Below are 12558 nucleotides of genomic sequence, written 5' to 3'. Positions count from 1 at the left end.
TTAAATAATGTATTGTTATTATATTTCTAAAAATCTATCCCTATGCAATCCAAGTGAAAATAATATTAATTAACTAATTTTAGTAATTTGATAAATCATTATCATAATTTATATAAAAAAAATCTAGATCAAATTACATATAGATTTATAAGTCTAAACATTTAGAACCAGTTCATCATCAAGACATAAATGGATAACTAAAACAGAGAGCTAATATATAGTAGAGATGCAATGACTTATCCTAACAGTCAAAATATTTTATTAAATCATTAATCTATTATTTAATCATAAAAACACAATGTTATCCCAACAATCACATTACTTTATTATTTATCATTTAATCAAAGAAACCTCGTAAAAAAAAAGAGAGAGAGAATAAAAGAAAAGCCTTAAAAATAAGAACATATTAAAGAATCAAAGTGAAAAGGAATAAAAATAAAAATGGAAAAGTAAACTAGTGATGAACAAAAGATTTAAAAAAGAGAGTGAAAACTAGTAACCAGTTAAAGGAATTAGCTAAAAGTAAAAAAGAAATAAATAAGAAAAGTAAAATTAATTAATTTATCTATGAGAATGTTAGATTGAAATAATAAAGTCAAATTTGGAAAAGGAAAAATAATAAAAATAGGAAAACTATTAAAGAATCCAAATAAAAAGGAAATTATAAAATTAAAATAAATTAAATAAATAAATACATAACTAAATAAATAAAGGAGGAAATTTACTCTAGATCAAAGAGAAAAATTGATTTTCCCATCTTTTTCTGGATTGTTTGAATTTCCCTTTTCTTTTGGATTGTTGTTTAGTACTCTTTCATTTTATCATTCATCTATTTATTCATAAGTTATTTAATTTTTAATTGAAATTATTAGGATTATGGAACCTTTCTTATTATGTTCTTAATTTAAGTTCTTAATTTTTAGATTTTACTAAACATGATATATATAAATAATAATAATTAGGTTTAGAATTATTAGTTTTTACATGTAGATAACAAGTTAACTAAGTAATTGATTATTTGGTATACATTTATGTTTCATTCTTATTTATCTATTAATATAAATAATAACCGATTCAGTTGATATAAATAGATTAAACACATTATCTAATTATTTAATTAATTAATAAATTTTAGATTTTTATCCTAGTATTTTATTTATAAGTATTTATGTGAATTTATATACATCTTAGGTGGTGTTAAAAAAAGATAATACATATTTGGTCACATATACATATACGTAGTAATCAAACTTATTATTTAACTTATTATCTATTTAATTAATATTTTATAAGATTCCCTATAGCATTATGAGTTTAGTTGTAGTTATATGAAGATAAATAAACAAGTTAACTGACTATTTTATTATTTAATTAAAAATTATATTTTTATCATAGTAATTCAATTGTTAGTATTAATATGAATTTATTTAGTTGAAGAAAAAATAAAAAAATATAATGTTTAACTAGTTATATTTAAATAAACTTTGCAATCATATTAACTTATTATTTAACTTAATATTTATTTCATTATGATTTGATCCTATAATATTCCCTATAGTAATTAAGTTTATATGTAGTTTAATCAAGAGAATAACAAATTATTTTTATCTTTAATGTTCTTAGTTCGTATAATTTTAATTAACTAAAAATAGATTTATTTAGTTACGTATAGATTTAAATCAAATAAATCTAACAAATTAATTATCTTATTAAATAAATATCTAATTCTTCCCTAAATCTCGATCAGGTCAAATATAGTTGTTGTCGAGTCCATTATAGCCATTCCCTTTGGTCAAATTAGTTGTTTCTTTCTAGCCGTTGGAATGCTCAATCTCTCTATTTAATCTGTTGCCAAGGTCTGGTTCTTCATCTTGTCCTGACGATGAACCACACTTGCTGGTTCGAAACGCGTCGACGAATGAATTTCGATGTGATTATCGCCGAAAACATGTCTCAAAAACCAAATAAACTAACAAGAAAAAATATGTACATGAATCCTAATAACATAAAGGAAGAACAATTAAATCGAACAAAGCAATAAAAATGATTAAAGGAACTATGAAAGGATTAGAATTACGAAAGCGACACACAATTCTAATTATGATACAAAGAAATAAAAGAAGGAAAAAGGGGGAAATGGGGCACCAAACCAACCACAAAACCACAAAAAAGGAAGAAAACATATGAATAGAGAGAGGGGATCCAACAATTGCTTATCTTCCAACCATCATCTCTATTAAGCGTCTTGGATCTTTTTTCAATTTTAATGACCTCCCTCAACTTATGGTGATGAAGTGATCAATATTGGCAATGGCCTGGGAGTTCTCAATATTGATGTGCTGCTTAGTATTCTCAACATGTTCCTCCAAAGTTGAGAAGTGAGTCCTACAATGTTTTATGTCAGTCGCATGTTCTGTAATCCTCTTATTAATAAAACGACCAGTTTCTCTAATGTGGGAGTCCTACAATGTTTTATGTTAGTCGCATGTTCCATAATCCTTTGATTAATAGAATGACCAGCTTCTCCAATGTAGGAAGTCCCACAGGAACAAGGGATCAAAGACACACCTTTCATGAAGTTCCATTAATCAAAGGTTTAGGGAACATGCGGCTGACATAAAACAATATAGGACTCGCTCCTCAACTTTGGTGGAACATGTTGAGAAGACTAAGCACCACATCAGTATTGAGGACTCCCAGTTCATTGCCAAGATTGATCACTTCCATCACTATAGTTTGAGGGAGTTCATTGAAATTGAAAAAAGATCTATGACACTTAATAGAGATGATGGCTTGAAGATAATCCATTGTTGGATACCCTCTCTTTATTCCTAGGTTTTCTTCCCTTTTTTGTGGTTTTGTGGTTGGTTTGGCTCTCCCTTTTCCACTTTTTCCTTCTTTCATTTCTTTGTATCATAATTAGAATTGTGTCGCTTTCATAATTCTAATCCTTTCATAGTTCCTTTAGTCATTTTTATTCTTTTGTTCCATTTTATTGTTCCGTCTCTATATTATTAAGATTTAGGTACATATTTTTTCTTATTTAATTTATTTGATCGGTTTTTCTCTTTAACCGAGGGTAAATTTCCTCCTTTATTTATTTAGTTATTATACCTACCTGTTAGTTTGTCTTTCACCAAAAATTTAGGTCGCTTATCCATAGTTTAACATTGGGAATTCATTTTTTGTTATTTTATTATTATTATTTAAATTTATTTATTTGTAAGGTGATTGGTTGAGGTCTTATTATGCGTTGTTTAGTAACTTCCATTTCTATTAGTTACTAATTTTCGGTCTTTAGTTTTATTTTCGTTTTAGTTTTATTTCTGTTTTTTTTTATTATTTTCATTTTCATGAATTCTAGTTTTTCCTTCATATTATGAAAAAATCAAAGAGGAAAAAGTAAATTAAAAAATAAAAAATAAAAAAATAAAAATAAAAATAAAAAATTTCCTGTAATTTTTTATTTTATTTTATTACTTTTTAATTTGAATGATATTTTTTTTGTCTTTTTCTATTGTTTTTTTTAAATAACAAATTTTAAAGAGGAAAAAATAATTAAAAAATCTTTTCCCAATAATTTTTTTTTAAAGTTTCATTACTTTTTTCAAAGAAACAACAACAATAGCTATAACTTAATACCAGTCGGGTTGTTGCATACAAATCACTAAAAAAAAATTCATTTAACTGATACGACACTGAAATTGTAACTCATAAAACCCAAAAATTTATTAACAGTCAAAATATCATTGTAAGCCTGATACAATAGTCTAGATATAGATTAATATACAAATTTCATAATGGAAAGAGTACTGTGAATTTCTGCGGAAATAATGCATAGAAAGATTTAAGCGGACCAATCACTATGATGGCTTATGCAAAGCCGACAGTATCAAAAATGAAACATTACATTCTTAAATTGAAAGCATAATCCAGGTCATAGCCTTAAACCCCAGCTATCAATACCCCCCTTGAAACCCTCTGTCACGGTAAATCAGCTCGAAGAGCCAAAGCACAAACAAGTACAGATTCCAACATACCTGGAAAGAGAAGAAAGGAGTAGGGTTTAGTAAGGTGGTCGCCCCTCAAAAGACACATGCCAAATGAAAGATTTGAACTAGCTTCTAAGGTCTTACCTACACAGTAAAGTTGATTATGAAAACCCGAATTCGTGTAAGGGTCTGGCTTGTTATATGAAAAACCTTGTGAATTTAGAGATGGCTTACCTAAGCGGGAGTTCGGTAGCCTTCTAAGTGGCGGTCGAACCTACACAGGAACCAAAAACCATCAGCAAAAGCAAATAAAAAACAACCTTAAATGACAATAACATAAAAAATATAATCAGTGCTTACCTTGGGCTGTCGTAGAATCAACCTCTCCTCCAGGATGCTGAAATCCATGTTGTAGCCATTACACCTATTCTAGAGTGGCCCAAGAAACCCATCAAACATCTTCATGAACCACCATAGAGCACCGTAGCAGTGGCAAAAAAATCTTAATGAAGAAATGCAGATGTTACAATAATAAAAGACTTGCAGAACACCTGGAATATCGGATACGAGCTTGACTGAGTTATGCACAGGGTCGCCATGGCAGAGCAGAGAGCCGAGTCGGGACATAGGCAAATGAACCAACCTCACCGCGAAAAGAGTCATTAAACTTTCCCACCAAACCCAAAGCATCAAGACCATAGATCTCATCGGATCGAACGACGGATGGAAGGCCAGGTGCAATGCTTCGAGACTCTTCCGTGGAGATGCAATTAAAGATAGTAATGCCAAAACGAGTGGCCAACACAAAGATGAACGAACATGGCAAGAGGAGACCTCGTGACTCTCCCGCCTTAATGAGGAGGGGCTTGCCCAAGGTCATTCAGATCATGTAGAGTTGTTGTAGTCCGATGTGTGGTGACCTACGTGGAGTTCTAGCATGGAGGCTCAGTAAAACCACCGTGACATACAATTTAGACCTTAACAATAATGAAAATTATCAAACATTGTTATTATATTCACAATCTTGTATGGGTTAATGCATTATTGAGTCGAGTCATCCATTCCATTAAATTCATAGTTATTTTATCAAGTAAAGAAAAAGAAAAAAATTGTTAGGATGTTACAAATGGTATTAGAGCCCAGGCTCACATAATGAGATTCTTGGGTTATTTTAACAGTCAATTAAGTTATGATATTTTAATATCTATGAAAGAAAAATAAACTCAGTATGGTTGAATATGAACAGAGAGTGTGAAAGAGGGATTGTGATCAGCACCAAGGGTAAGATGCGGAGGAGCCCTAGATCGTCGAGCCAGCTGGAGGTGCCTTATGTGGAGGCCAACCTAGAATTATGGGTGCAATTGGGAGAAGAATCACGACAAGCTAATGCTACCCCGCTCTAAACAATGCAACAATTACGGGCAGAGATGATGAACCTAAGGATGGACAATGAATGGTTAAGGCAGGAACAAGAGAAGATCCTTAAAATTCTGTCCGACCAACAAAATCAGCAGGGACCAGACCCCAGTACAGAGAATAGGGAAAAGACCCCAACTGCCCATAATGGGGAAGATAATGCAGAATCCGCGGAAGGCCATAAAGAGGAAGAAGAAGGGTGTTCAGATAACGTTTCTGATCAAAGGAAGACAAAAAGGCAGAAGATAGAGTTACAAGGCGAGTTCAAGAAAATCAAACCCTTGTTGTTTGAAGGAGAGTCGGAAGAAGCAGCAGAAGCTTGGCTGATAGACATGGGTAAATACTTCCAGATTTATGAATATATTGACAAACTTAAACCAAGGCTAGAATTTTACCAATTATGAGGAAAGGCCACCCTCTAGTGGGAAGAAATTAAAATCGTGAGAAAGATTGATGAGGAACAAGTAACATGGCAAGAATTCCAGAAACTCTTTAAAGATAAATATCTAACAGAACGTTATTATGATGAAAAATGCAAAAGAGTTCCATGAGTTAACACTGAGAGCCTTGACCATGGATGAATATGTAGCACTGTTTACTTCCCTATTGCGATACATTCTATATATGCAAGAGGAAAAAGCTAAGATTCAACGGTTTATTAGTAGTTTTCTCAACTTCATGAACGAAAAACTAGAATTTGATTATCCAAGAACAATGGATGATGCAGTACGAAAAGCTTGCATCTGTTATTAGCAGATGAAGCAGAAAAATGAAGGATCTAAAGAAGCTACTGCCAGAAAAATCAGGAATTTACCACCAAACAAGCATCAGAAAGCCATAAATGGCAGAAACAATCAGCAAAGGACCTTCAGAAAATTTGCAAGAAATCTGCCCAGAACTCAGACATTCACTAAGAATAGACAACCTGAAGGAATTAGCAGAACTGCTACTGAACAACCACCAAAACTGCCACTGCAATGTTGGGGATGTGGAGAAGCACATTATTACAAAAATTTCCCGCACAAAGCTCGAACTGAACAACTTTCAAACATGCAAGAAGCCTTTACGGTAGGGGATATCACAAGGAGCATGCCCAGAATTAATGTTGCCTTGGACAATCATCAGGTAGAATATCAGCCCACCATGATCGAATGTGAAGGTATGATTGCTGATCAACCTATTTCTGTTTTATTTGATCCAGGTGCTAGCCTAAGCTACATTAGTCCTAAAGTGGTAGAAAAGTGTCAAATGCAAAGCAGTAAATATAAGAAGTCTTAGCTAGTTCAACTAGCTACTGGAACAAAAAGAAAGGTGTCTGCTAAAACAAAAAACTGCCCTATAATAGTTTCAGGACAACCCATCCAGGTTGATCTGAATATCCTTCCCCTGGGTTCATATGATGTATTAATAGGGATGGACTGGCTAGAAGGTCGTTGGTCCCTAGTGGATTGCAAAGAAAAATCTGTAAGTTATCTAACCAAGTCAGGACACCGAAAAGAAATTCAAGGAATCAAGAAAAATATCAAATTACACCTTATTATGGCCAGTCAGCTTGGAAGATGCATAATAAAAGGCTAGCAGATCTATGTTGTCTAGGTAGGGTACAACAATGACAAAAATAAGATGACTTCTTTAGAGAATATTCCTATAATTCAAAATTTCATAGACGTATTTCCTGAATCCATCCCTGGATTACCACCAAGGTGAGATATCGATTTTACCATTGAGCTAGTGCCTGGAGCAGCCCCTGTTTCGAAAGCCCCCTATCGTATGAGAATTCCTGAGTTAACAGAACTTAAAATGCAGCTTCAGGAGCTATTAGATAAAGGGTACATTCGCCCAAGTGTGCTCCCTTGGGGAGGCCCTGTGTTATTTGTATGAAAAAATGACGGAACCTTACGATTATGCATTCACTATCGTTGGCTAAATAAGCTAACCATCAAGAATAAGTACCCTTTACCTCGTATCGATGATTTATTTGATCAAGTGCAGGGAGCTAGCCTGTTCTCAAAAATTGATTTAAGGTCCAGGTACCACCAGATCAGAATAAAGGATGAATACATCTGCAAAACCACATTTCGAACTTGTTATGGACATTACGAGTTTGTGGTACTGCCTTTCGGCCTTATCAATGCGCCAGCCACTTTCATGAGCCTAATGCATGGCATTTTCCAGCCATTTCTAGATAAATTTGTACTAATTTTTATCGATGCTATATTAATCTACTCAAAAAACCAGGAGGAACATGAGCAGCACTTGAGAACGGTAATACAAATTTTGCGAGAAAACCAGCTATATGCGAAGTTTAGCAAGTGCGATTTTTATAAAAATCAAATCCAGTACCTAGGCCATGTTATATCAGCAGAAGGAATAGCAGTGGATCTAGAGAAGATTAAAAATATTATGGAATGGACCACACAAAAAAACATTGCCGACATAAGATCCTTCTTGGGCTTGGCAAGGTATTACCGTCGATTTATTAAAGGCTTTTCAAAAATATCCTTTCCGATGACTTCACTTTAGAAAAAGGGGCGATCTTTCCACTAGACAGCAGAATGCCAACAAAGTTTTGAGCAGCTATAGCAACTGCTTACAACCGCTCCGGTCCTAGAAGTAGCAGATTTGGAAAAGTCCTTTGTAGTATGTACAGATGCAAGTAAAGAGGGTGTCGGTGGAGTATTAGCTTAGGAGGGAAGGTCATTTCCTATGAGTCATGCAAACTGAAGGATTCTGAACAACGCTACTCTGTTTACGATTTGGAGTTGATCGCAGTAGTGCATGGATTAAAAATATGGCGGCACTACCTTCTGGGAAGAAATTTATGTTATTAACTTACCACATCTGTTTGACAAATTTCTTCAATTAGACTAATTTAAATGCGCGGCAAGCTAGATGGACCGCGTTCTTGAGCAAATTTGATCTTGACATGAAGCACCTTAAAGGAAGAGAAAACCGGGTAGCGAATGCTTTAAGCAGAAAATTACATTGCATCTATGAATTACATTTCAATCAAGCACAATCTAACCTACCAAAGGTTATCTGAGAGGCATCCCTCAAGGATCCAGAATATGCATTCTTATGGCAGCAAGCTTCGGAAGCTCAAGTAAGAGGGAAACAGTGTGAGTATGCAATTAATTCTGATAAATTGTTAACATTCAGAAATAGGATTTACAATCCTAACCAAAACTCCGTGAAGCAGATGTTATTAGATGAGTTTCATAGGAAGCCTTATACCGCCCACCCAAGATACTAGAAATTGTATTCTGCTATCAAGAAATGTTATTTCTGACCCAGCTTAAGAAAATATGTGGCTAAATATTTATCCAAATGCTTAAAGTGCCAATTGATGAAGGGAGAACATCAACATCCTGCAGGTATGTTGCAACCACTACCCATTCCGGAATGGAAATGGGAGACCATAATTCTAGACTTTATCACTAGATTACCTCATACTAAAAAGCAACATGACTCAATCATGGTTGTCGTGGACAAGCTGAGAAAGACCGCCCATTTCACTCCTGTAAAATCCACCTATAAAACGGTGGAGATTGCAGACATATTTATGAGAGAAATCTTCCACGTACACGGGATACCCTGAGTAGTGATCTCCGATAAGGATGTAAAATTTACATCCGCTTTCTGGAAAACTCTCTTTGCAGGATTGGGTACCCAAATCCATTTCAACACTACCTCCCATCCTCAGAAAAATGTTCAGACAGAGCGAGTGAATCAAGTCCTAGAATACATGTTGAGAATGTTTGCAATGCAACAACCGCAGAAGTGGGAAGAGTACCTCCACTTGGTAGAATTCACCTACAATAACGTGCATCATGAATCTTTGGGTATGAGCCCTTTCGAAGTACTATATGGAAGAAAGTCTCGGGTACCCACGGACTGGAATAGTCCAGATAATAAATTAGCCTTGGGCCCTGATATCCTAGTTGAAATAGAAGCCACCATTAAGAAGGTTTGCCAGAATTTAAAGACGGCGCGGGATAGGAAAAAGGTGTATGTAGATAAGAAGAGGACTGATAAAGAATTCCAACTAGGTGATCACGTGTATTTAAAGTTTAAACCCCAGAAGAGAACATTTCAATGGAAGGGTTGTGCAAATTTGGCACCACGGTACTGTGGACCTTTTCAGATTTTAGAACAGATTGGGCCCGTGGCATACAAGTTAGCACTACCGGGCCCCATCTGAGTACACAATGTCTTTCATGTGTCCTTATTAAAAAAATACATATACGACCCTCAACGTATTATTAACTAGGAAAGCATTCAGGTGATGATAAAATATAAGCAATGTGTTAATAATTGCTTTTTTAGGAATTTTTTTCTGACAACAAATTATGAATGTGCAGGTAGAACCCGAGGGAGAATTTCTGGCAAAGCCTCTTCGTATCCTCAATCGGAAAGAAACCACCTTGTGGAGGTGAGCCATCATCCAAGTTAAAGTGCAGTGGAAGCACTTTGGCCCAGACGAGGCTATTTGGGAAGAAGAGGAAGCCATGCGAAAAGTTTATCCTGCACTGTTTACATAGAGGAAGAACACTAGGGACGGTGTTCCTCTCAAGGGGAGGGAAATGTAACATACAGCGATACATCATAAATTATTTTACCAAGTTTAATTATCATTGTTAATTTCATTTATGTTTTTATCTAAATTATTAAAACTATTGGGCTTGAAAAGCCAGAACAAATGTTGTTAATTATTAATTAAAATATTATGGATCAGTTTGTTAAAAGACTAGAGAAATAGTTGAATTAACTTCTGAGAATAGTTACAATTGTTCCTTCACCCTTTTCCTTTAAGAGGAAAAAGGGCAGAACCCTAGGGGGGTTGGAGGAACAGGACTGTGATGAATTCTTCCTAGAGCTGGCAAACCTAACCAGTGGGAAAGAAAATTGTGGTAATAGTTGTGGGGTACGAGACTTGAGGCTGGACAGAGTCTTGATGCCCAAGGTACCCAATTGTTCATCATTGTCAGAAGTGGAAGAGCTCGGAGGGGGAATCTGGACGTAATTGCCAGTTCTGAGGCTGGGTGGTGAGACCTTCCAAAATAATTATTGTGTGCATAATCGAAAACAAATAAGTGATACCACCATGTCAATCATTGTTATTAGGAAAAGATATAATGTTCACTGCTAAAGTAGAATATACATGAATAAAATTGCAGTAGTAATTAATGTCTATTGATTTCTGAATAGAATAGGAAACGCTGACTGGATACCATGCATTATTAGCAGTTACTGATATATGATTGAAATATGCAAAATTGTAAATATGCTAGCTTACTAGGCAAGATATCTTCTATAGACAGTGTAACGATTTAATTCAGAAGAACATGATAAGCAGAAAACACTAAAACACCATTCATGTCTGTCTTTCTGTATTTTCCATATTTTGGTTTGTATAGTCGCTAAAGACACTCATGCCCACAATATACAGATATCAGTTCTTAGAATGTACTCAAGTAATCTTTCTTTATCTATGACAAAGAATCTGTAAAGAAAACTTCATATACGCACTTGACTATTACCCTATAGTTTCATTGTGGATAGCCAGAGACCTAGGGTTTATCGGCCTCAGACGAGTTCAGGAAGAACTCACCAAGAGCCAAGTACCCCCAGGTGCTATTAAAACCCTGACCCTTTGATTCATTAAAAATGTCCATTATATTTACATAGAAATGAAGGACTTAGTTCAAAGAAACAACAACGATAGCTATAACTTAATACCAGTCGGGTTGTTGCATACAAATACCTAAAAACAAATTCATTTAACTGATACGACACAGAAATTGTAACTCATAAATCCCAAAAATTTATTAACAGTCAAAATAACGTTGCAGGCTTGATACAACAGTCTAGATATAGATTAATATACAAATTTCATAATGGAAAGAGTCCTGTGAATTTCCACGGAAATAATGCATGTAAATATTTAAGTGAACCAATCACTATGATGGCTTATGCAAAGCCGACAGTATCAAAAATGAAACATTACATTCTTAAATCGAAAGCATAATCCAGGTCGTAGCCTTAAACCCCAGCTATCAATACCCCTTGAAACCCTCTGTCACAGTAAATCAACTCAAAGAGCCAAGGCACAAACAAGTACAGATTCCAATACACCTAGAAAGCGAAGAAAGGAGCAGGGTTTAGTAAGGTGGCTGCCCCTCAAAAGACACATGCCAAAAAGAAGGATTTGAACCAGCTTCCGAGGTCTTACCTACACAGTAAAGTTGATTATGAAAACCCAAATTCGTAGAAGGGTCTGGTTCGTTATATGAAAAACCTTGTGAATTTAGAGATGTCTTACCTGAGCGGGAGTTGGGCAGCCTTGAAATCGGCGGTCGAACCTACACAAGAACTAGACACCATTAGCAAAAGAAAAGGAAAAACAACCTTAAATGACAATAACATCAAAAATATAATCAGTGCTTACCTCAGGCTTCCATAGAATCAACCCTCTCCTCCAGGATGCTGAAATCCATGCCGTAGCCATTACACCTGTTCTAGAGCGGCCCAAGAAACCCATCAAACATCTTCATGAACCACCATAGAGCACTGTAGAAGCAACAGAAAAATCTTAATGAAGAAATGCGGAGGTTACAGTAATAAAATACTTGCAGAACACCTAGAATATCGGATACAAGCTTGACCGAGTTATGCACAGGGTCACCATGGCAGAGCAGAGAGCTGAGTCAGGACATAGGAAAATGAACCAACCTCACTACCAAAAGAGCCATTAAAATTTCCCACCAAACCTGAAGCATCAAGACCATATATCTCATCAGATCAAACGGTGGATGGAAGGCCAGGTGCAATGCTTCGAGACTCTTCCGTCGAGCTACAATTAAATACATTAATGCCAAAACAAGTGGCCATTACAGAGATGAACGAACATGGCAGGAGGAGACATCGGGGCTCTCCCACCTTAATGAGGAGGGGCCTTCCTAGGGTCATTCAGATCGCGCAGAGTTATTGCAGTCTGATGTGTGGCGACCTATGTGGAGTTCCAGCATGGAGGCCAAGTAAAACCACCATGGCATACAACTTAGACCTTAACAATAATGCAATCAAACATTGTTATTATATTCACAATCTTGTATGGGTCAATGCATTATTGATTCGGGTCATCCATTCG

The sequence above is a fragment of the Pinus tabuliformis genome, chromosome 5_2 (assembly GCF_031772625.1).
Source record: "Pinus tabuliformis cultivar Carrire ecotype Pingquan chromosome 5_2, CPIR1, whole genome shotgun sequence".
NCBI lineage: Eukaryota > Viridiplantae > Streptophyta > Pinopsida > Pinales > Pinaceae > Pinus > Pinus tabuliformis.
The sequence above is the reverse complement of the archived record's forward strand: the minus strand, read 5'-3'. Positions refer to the sequence as shown.